The following is a 9620-nucleotide window of genomic DNA, read 5'->3' as shown; positions in this document are numbered from 1 at the left end:
ATTGATGTACTGGTTCAAATTGATTATCGATTATTTTTTAACCCACGCCAAAATATAACGGGCAAAAAAATTCTGACTCACATTTTCGTAAACATACATTAAGCCTTATGTGTATTTTACACTTCATAATTCTGACCTATGAACCCGAAACCAAACAGTGATACTCCTTGAAAGATAATGTCTATCTCTGAAGTGGGAAATTGGCTATTTTCTGACCAAAGGTTATTCACTAGTCGTATATACCAGTGTAGAGAAGCTTTAGGGTTAACAGTGTAAAAAAATCAACATTCCTTCAAAAATCATAAAAAGCACGAAGTAAACTTCAGAAGATTGCCACGCGTAGTCGCAAAAAGTAAATAACAATTCTTTTATTTAACAATAAAATAAATAAAACGCAAGATTATAAAAAAAAATTCGGTTGTTTGCAGTATCACAAAGCAAATGTATTGATTTCCTATTCCCTTTCCTTGACCATGTTTTGCATCAGAGCATACATACTCTGATTTTTGTCAACTCCAACATCAAAATTGTTTTAAAATCTGGCAATGAAAACACAAGCGCAATAAAAAAACTGAGCATATGCTTTGAGATTCTTTAAAATAATTAATTGCAACCATGATATGAACGATCTTGTATTTCCGGTCTCCGGTCATCAACTGTATACTTGTAAGCAAAAATCTTTGAGTACATTGTCGCTTGATCCACAACATTGGTCATAAAGCTCAATGCTGTCATAAAACCGTCCACAAAAATAACAAACCGCATTGTATTCTTCATCTATCAAACATCTTGTAGCGTCAATAACATTCGATCGTTTACTTTTAAATGTGTCTGTAGATTCAATATCTGTAATTAATTGAAAGGAATTTTCATAAGTCTGTGCTGGAAAACCTGTCACAATAGTCACTAATAATACTAATAGTAAGGTCCTCAATATCTCCACACTCTGCATTCTGTTTTTCTGAAAGTAGATGAACTTTGATATTTGGATACCAAAACTAAGACTTAGTTTGTAAAGTAAACATATGAGCTTACGAGTACATTTTTTATTTGAATTCTTCAAAAGTCATTCAAAAAAAAAATTCGGGTTCGTGAGACAGCTTAATTTTTGCCTAAAAAAGAACACTACTATAATTGTTTTTTTTCTTCATTGTAGCAACAATCAGCAAGTTACCGTTTTGCGGTCGGTACACGTGGACACCATCTCCACAACTAGTCACATTTCCATAGAAGCAATTAATTTCCCTCATTCATTAAGTACTTGTTTACTAGGTGATTACCAAAATACACCAGGTTTTTTTTTTCTTTCAAAGCTAGATACATGTATTCCGACTTTTTATACGTAGCTTTTCCAAGCTAACTATAATTAAGGATTTGATATAAGCATGCGTCGTAGCGGAAGCATTAAGTGGCCATGCCGATTTCCGTTAAACTTCCACTATGCTATCGGGAGCATTCCAGATAGTGGCTGTACTTATTTTAAACCTTTAGCGAATGGGAGCATTTTTGCGATAAATCGTTAGAACTATATTTTTTTCTCAATTATTTTAGTGAATCATTGTAAACGTCGTCGGCTATATTCTGTAATAAAAACAAAAACATTTATACAAAACCAATATGTCACCTAAACTGAACCCATTTTTTATTTTCCGAATTTCCTTTGCAACTACGGAAGATGCATATAAAACAAACGAGTATGTTGTGTTTTATTGAAGCAGATTTTACTATTACCCAGGACACCTAGTTAAATCACGATATCTCAGATAACGGAAGCAATATTTCGAGAAGTTCCGAGTAGTCTGGTGACCAATAACAAATTAAACAAATGAATGGTTAGACCGGAAATCGCTTTTAGTATTGTAATGTATCAATCCGAACTGAGTTCATTGCGAAATGCAATTAGGATCATAAAACAAACAGAGTTAACATTACGAAATATGAATAATTCGATTTTTTGTGGGTGTCATTCGTCGTGACGTGATGTTCTCTCGACAAACGAACCACTACAGTTTGTTTGGTTTGACTCACTCTGGCAATAAATCATCGAAGAATTTCAGAATTAATAAGAATAAAGAAACAAGTGTCATTACTCAATTTCTTAAATATTGTCCATTTTTTGGACTTTGAACTCAACAGTTTTGAATTGAGTTTTAGACTGATGAACAACGCAGTCATGGAAGTCGTATACGAAATCCCATATGGTATCTCGGTACTGCATATGGCCAAACAATAAAACGACAAATGTAGAATCAAGTTTTTGTACTACCTCGTGAAAGAGAATATAAAAATCCCAAATTATTTCCCTTGAAAAAACATTGTTTGAAAAAAAAACATTTTTGTTTAGATTTTCGCTTGGTAATAAGAAAATGAAGTTTCCACATCCTATCTGTTAAAAATAAAATTTTCTATACAAATTTGCGAGTGCTCGAAAAAAGATGTCCCTTCATATGTGCTAGTAACAATTAGGGAATAAAATCGTTAACATATTTGTTAAAATACGACGTGTTCTACCTATCATTTGAATTCTAATTCTCCATTAAGTATTAAAGATGCAGAATTTATCGTGCTTCATTCTTCAGACAGTGAGAGATTAGCGATCTCTGCTGGGATTTAAAGAAAAACTAGCTGTCCGTATATCTTAGACTAATAGTCCAACAAAAAATCTGAAATATGTTGTAGGTTTTCGTTATTTTTAAGACTTCAGATTTTTTGTCTTATTGTGGAATTTTTAAATGCTTGCTTATTTTGTCTACATATAGGATTTATATATATATATATCATAACTAGCGTCTTCCGAGCGGCCAACTATGTACAATAAGGCTTGTATGAACACATCATTCAAGCTTAATAGAGCGTTGAACTTTTATTACAATAATATGTTTGACATAGGAAAAGAATGTTTAACGAAAGGGTCTTAAAACTACCTTAATGTCTTAGGGTGGTCTTAGGATACATCTTAGTCCTATGTCTGTTAATTGAAGATGTCGAAAGTTAAAAAATCTCTTTACTTTGGTCCTCACTTTAAGACATCAAATGTTAAAAGTCTTATGATCATCTTAAGATATTGTGTGGAGTAAGGATATCCTAAATAAGTAAACATAAATGGCTACTGCTTTGATTAATCCACTTGAGACGCAATACCCAAAATAATAGAAGAAACCGAATATTAATTTGAATACAAATTTTAATGGTGGTGGCATTTGTAGTAGTGTTCGATAGTTTACCGAACAAGACGGCTTTATTTTTCCGTTTGTATATAAATGTTAATATTTATACAACACAATTTTACATTTGCATATCCATATAACACCTTTCATTTTGGAAACGCAAAAGTCAGGACCATATTGCGGTCGTTTCCAACTTTCTAGTTTTTACCGATTTTCTCATTTGTTATACGGACTTTCCTTTTGACTCTTCCTTTTGACTAATGTCTAGATTTCATCAGTTCAATAATTTTGTTATTACACTTCATATCCACTTTCGATTAACTATAATTTACACATTAAATCATATAATAAGACGTTATGACCATCATAAGACTATCTTTATAACGATAGTCTTAAGATAGCTTTGTTGTGCGACTTTAGGTTCGTCATATGATGGTCATAAGACTATCCTATTCAATATAGTAAAATATGTCTCATGACGTGTCTTAACTAGGATATCTTTGTTAAACAGGCCGAATAATTAAAGTGGAATCTTTTTGGCCCCTGATTCCTGAATGCTTCCAGTCATCCCCTAAATCCTTTGGATTGTAATACAATATCAAAAAAAAAAATATTTCAGAAGTAACACGCTTTCTGATTGGATAAAACATGCTGTCTATAATCTCCCACACCAAATGTTGTATGTTGTAATGTCATCAACCTTTAATGATGATCTACTCCTTATTTTTTGTATAAAAAGGATAAATTATAAAGAATGACTTATGTATTTTTTTCTGTCGAAATATAGTAATCTCAGGCCAAGTTATTAAGTGTGCAACACGTGATTAGGTTCTTATAGCCCGAACACCAAGTAAATGCTTGCTGGCCCATCATTTCTCAACGGTTCAAGTCGCCACCTCAAAAATCAATTCCAACCTCTCTTTTGTTACTCGACACCTTGCATAATTTGATATAGTTCAAACACCAAATGTCTACGGAAGAAGACGATAGCATGATTATACGACCGCATTTGTATATGCTACATTTAAAATACTTTAAAAAATAAGTTAAGTTCTCAAATTCAATACTACCCCTTACGGCACTTTGTGTATTGTTGACTTAAAAGCCAGTGACTTGACGAGGTAAGAGGATACCGATTTAAAAGCTTTTTTTTTAATAATTGAAGTACTCAAAGTCAATGGTGGCCCTTATTGTGCATTGTTTGATCATTGCTAGTAACTTGACGAAGTAAGGGGAAACGTATCACTTAAAACAGATTTTAATTTTTATTGTGAATATCATCAATGATAAAACGCCCTCAGTAAATTGTTAACTTTTGAATTAGGACTGCTTATTGTTGCCATTTACTTAGTTTTTGTCAAAGATATTATATTTCATTGTAATTAAGAAAATTACTTCATTGATTTGACGCAGTATTTACAAGTCAGTTTAAATAATCTAAGGATAGTGATAAAGTTTATTATTTATTATTTTTTTTTACACGTTTTACACGGTAATCATAACCATGGTGCATACTTCAGGGTATGACATTACATTTCAGTAATCCTGCCCTACTGGGCAAGTTTATGCAAATTCTACCAGCCCAAATTTTAAGCTAAGTTGTCCTTAAGTAAATGCATGTTGAAAAATAAATAATATTTGGTTGTCATCCGGGCAAGTGTAGTTTAACTTTCACTTGTCCGAATGGTAGTTTAACTAGTCCCGGGCAATAGGACAACCTTTAACGTCATACCCTGTTAACTTGCAACAAATAAGAGTAAAATGGAGATGTTTCAATAGAGGATTCAATTTCTTTCACAGACCCAATGACTACTCTCTGATTAATTATACGTATCAATCCGTTTAATTTTTCGAGACGTAGAAGTTTTGAAATAGAAAATATAGCTCTTTGCAAGATAATGCTACTGCACACACTAACATGTTAAATCGTTCGCTTTCAAAGTTACTTCAAGTACTTAATGAAAAAACTATTGTATCCATGCAGGATACAAATATAGTGTTTCCATTAATTTGTATTAGGCATTTGCAATACAAGTCAGCATGCACGTGCTTGATATTTAACATGCAATATGATTTTCTGATTTTCTTAGGATTTAATTCTAGTAATATCTATCTAATATCCAATTCAGTATAATGGAGCAAATTTTAAGCTTTACATTCATAAGTAAAAAAAAACATTAAAAGTTTACAATCCCTTGTGTTTTAATGTTACATTTTCTCATACATTAATGAACCGGATTTTATGAAATACCGTATGAATTAAGTCGTGAAAATAATACAAATCTTTGAATAAACGACAAAATACATAATAAATGTCATTTACATTCGGGGAAACAAACACTTGTCTTAAATAATATCAATACTTCATTTAATATCTAATATTCCCTTGTTAACAGCTATGATAGAAGACTGAAAGCCACACGTAAGAAAGTGACGAACACCTTAAACATTTAAAACATATAGACAAGAAATTCTACCAGTATTAGACCTGACTTCATAAAACTTGGCATATAGTTCTTAAGATGTTCACCTCTACAATGCGATGCCGTCTTCATGAAAGGTTTCGCGATTCAAACATTAACTTGATGCGTGACGGAGAAACGCACATACCGGAAATCAAATACCCCAATGAAAAAAATAACAAATGCTGTAGTTCCCGTTCATTTCAACACGTTGACTACTTGTTCATGACAGAAGAGCGATTGATCTTCAAAGCTTCTAGTTAACCAGAATGACTTAGAATGTATAAAAGAGATGTTATTGAAAACTTGCAACTACAGTGGCTTGCTGGCTAGCTCGGCATATCTAAAGAAACATTTGGATTTTTGAAGTATAGGTTGTAATGGAAACCAAACTGCATATGTTCCCAACATTCTGTTAGGCGTATTAATTGCTTTCTCTTGTGCCAATTACTTCATTTCTGCGGTATTGTTTAATGGTAACGAAATGAATGATTGGGAATGAAACCGACATTTCAAACAATAACAAGAAATGTGATTAAAAAAAATACTGTATAAATGTGACATTTATATTCTACGGCAAAAATAAAATGTATCATTGAAAGAGTAATCAAGGGAACCAAGGTTATAGCGGTAATCAAAAGAATGTAATCCAGGGACAAAGACCCGACATGGAAAACAGACATACACAACAAAGAACATACAGTAACTAAAATCATACATACAAAGTAACAAAAGCAAATGAGCAACTCGGACTCCGCTAAAAACTGGGAGCATGGACCAGGTGCACCGATAGGGTAAGCGTCCTAAAACTGCTCTTCAGACCATGATTTTACTATACATGATCTTAAAACCCCATTAAAAATGAATGAAATGAATAAAATGTTAACATTAAAATGGCCGGTCGATATACTCTTTTTAAAACAAAATATTATCCATGATAGACCTATAGAGTAACTTTAAACTTCAAAACAGTGTTTTTTCCCAATAATTATAGTACTTATAACCAAAACTTACCATCTCTTATTTTATAAATATCCTACACTTGTCTACCCTTTAAATCTGTACCTATCCGTGATAAAACACTGGTATCTTTTCTGATGCAATGTCCTTTTATAGCTATGTACCGCCTTTTCGAGCGTATTTACTAAGTAAATAAAACAAAATATTTCCATAATGTACCCACCATCGATAGAATAATTTAACCAATACGGAGCGTGATTAGACATCCCGGATGTCTCCTATTTCCGATAGATGCCATCTGGATATAATGTAATAGAATGACTATTTTACGTAATGCCAGCAAGAACATTTTAGATATTCGGACACAACATGTAAAAAATAAGTTAGATTATTTTAGTAACAGGAAAACAAACTCAATGCCAGTAGCCGGGAGTTACTTATGTTCTTTTTCTTTCTTTCATGGTTTTGACAACGGGCTAGCTTCCAAGAATCACTCATTTACCTTTTAGAGAAATTACGAGGGACAGAAGACTTGTCTCTAGGTGTGTATGCAGTCTTTCACCTTTCACATTTTATTGGTTAAGCCATATAATAGCCTTTACACATGCGAGGTTCGATTTCTTAACCAAGCAGGCGCCGTAAAGCAAAATAGTGTATTATGTATCAAAATAAATTATCTGAGTAGGGTACTGAGAAATTTTATATAATCCGCCTTGTGTATTTGATTGAACAGTAAAATTTCTCTATCACTCAATAGATGAGTCGGATTGATAAAAATGGTAATAAAAAGAGTGAATATCAATGAAAAATAACTTGTTCATACTCGTGGTCTTTCGTATAACCGTAGACACCAATATGATCACGTGAGTTACAATTTCTTCCTGGATTGATACAAAATTGAGTACAGATAACCGAAAAACAAGGCTTACTGTATCCACATGTGGTTTGTCATACCTATCACTGAAATAGAAGTCAAGACTTTGCGGTCTTTTTAAGTGGTCTTTTCAATATTCGTAATATATTGCAAATGTTTCGAAATCGTCTCTAGTATAATAGACATACTAGACAAAGTTTCTCATTATGGGACTTTTTCGAAGTTCCTTTCAATAAACAATTTTTGATTTTGATTTATATTATTCGGAACAATCTCATTCTACAAAAAAATTCAGTCATTAGTAAAATATATTGTCCAAGGTTTCTTTAAAATCCAATAATCGACCCCTTATTTATCTGACAGTAATTTATAGAACCACAAAAAAAAGATAACGACTTGAGTTAAAATGAATGGATCTCTGAAATTTTATAGCGAGGTACCATACTCCCCTGAGGGACGCTGGGATTGATTTTGGGGTTTGTGATTAAACCGATTGATAATTCGAGACACAAGATGGAGCCATTTTGATTTTCATCAAGTTTTTATCCCGTATCGCAATCAAATTGGAGAACTGTGTCTCAACTTACCTCGACAGTTCAGAATTGACTTCCGTTGTTGTATCAAGCTGCGCCATGAGACGTACGTTATCATTTCTTCTTTTTTAGGTTATGAAGTTTCTATTTTCAAAGGGAGGGGTTGGAGGAGTAGTATGTTTTATTTCTACATCTTATCAAAGTTATCATTTGGTAGTAATCATACCATGATTGTGAAATGTTTCTTTATAGAAGGAGTATTAGAACTTTGTGTATATTTCCTCATCTGTTTATTTGATTTCGCCATAGCGAATGATGTTGTCAAAACTCATAACATAGCAACTAATCTTATCTGCAAAGTCTATTGGTGTTGTTGATTGACGACTAAGTTAACTGAATCCATGTTTGTTTGGCCTTGGATTGATAATTTGAAATATTTCATAACTTTAGTAATGACGTGTGATAAACCCGACGATTTTAGTCATGATTTAAGAAATTACCTTATGCATACCACTAATCAAGGAGTCTTATGGTCCTTGATCTAATGTACCGGAGTATAAGATAACTTTTTTTGCGATAATATATTTATAAATATTACCACAGTCAGGAGACATGTATTTGTGTATTGTTATATTACTTTTCTGTTTGATTTTGAATAATTGTCATTGTTCTATTACCACGTGGATGTTATTACTTATGTTGTTGGCACACGTACTCGGGGTCGGGATTTTTTTGTCAAAAAGAAAAAAAAACGAAATCATGTGTTATAACAGCATTAAGTTTTTTTCTGGTATATTGGGGTCGACTGGTATGTAGGACTATATACCAGTCGATTCCAATATATCAGAAAACTTAATATGGATACTTATTACAATTCAATATTTGCCGTTATATCACATGATTTCGTTTTAGTTTTCTTTTTAACAAAAAACAAAAACAAAACAACAACAACAACAACAACAACAACAACAAAATATCCCGACCCCAAGTACCTGTGGTTGTTGGGGCAGTCTAGAGCTTACTTGAAAGTATTTACTATTTTGTATTTAGGTTACACGCTGGTGCATTTATTGCGTTTCACCAGATCCGTTCTTTTTTTATGGATTTGGGGCCCGAACTTGACCATGTCAAATGATATGTTATGATCCAATTACCATAACGTTCATATTGTTTAGTTTACCACAGTGTAGTGTTGGAACTATACGATCAAGATTACCTATCTACCAAGCCTTCATTTGAATTCGAAATTGACATCTGTGTCACCGATTTTCGGTTATTAGTTCTACTTTCCTGGATGTGGACATTTTCATTTGGCAGAAAAACTTTTAATAAGGTACCAAAACTGTTTTAGCCATAGCAATTTCTTGAAAAATTAACTTATTAACAGGATTAGTACATTTTTTGTACTAAGAAATGTAGAAAACGGCGAATATATACTTCCGCATAGGCAATCGTGTTAAGTTAGCCTCACACCAAACTTTTACCGACTCTTTCACCTTTTGAACAGGCTTACACCAAGATTAGAGAAACTTCATATATTCTACGACCGGAATTTTTGTTGACCGATGTAGAGTGTGAATCTCCTAATAATTACATATCATTCCCTCCCCGAAGTCCAGTGGAC

The 9620-nt window shown here is 32.8% G+C and overlaps 1 long non-coding RNA gene across 1 annotated transcript; it reads right to left on the bottom strand.

Annotated features, from left to right (window-relative positions):
- Positions 1-353: 353 nt before the first annotated feature.
- Positions 354-7021, bottom strand: LOC148624966 (uncharacterized). The gene is made up of 2 exons (XR_015919816.1): positions 6644-7021; positions 354-961 (listed from the first exon to the last, which is right to left on the bottom strand). It is a non-coding gene; the product is annotated as an uncharacterized LOC148624966 (long non-coding RNA).
- Between the last annotated feature and the right edge of the window lie 2599 nt (positions 7022-9620).

This window comes from Perna viridis, chromosome 2 (assembly GCF_037379345.1).
Source record: "Perna viridis isolate PV_CMFRI_1.1 ecotype Kerala chromosome 2, ASM3737934v1, whole genome shotgun sequence".
Classification (NCBI taxonomy): domain Eukaryota; kingdom Metazoa; phylum Mollusca; class Bivalvia; order Mytilida; family Mytilidae; genus Perna; species Perna viridis.
Note: the sequence above shows the minus strand (reverse complement) of the source record. Positions and strands in the feature narration are given on the sequence as shown.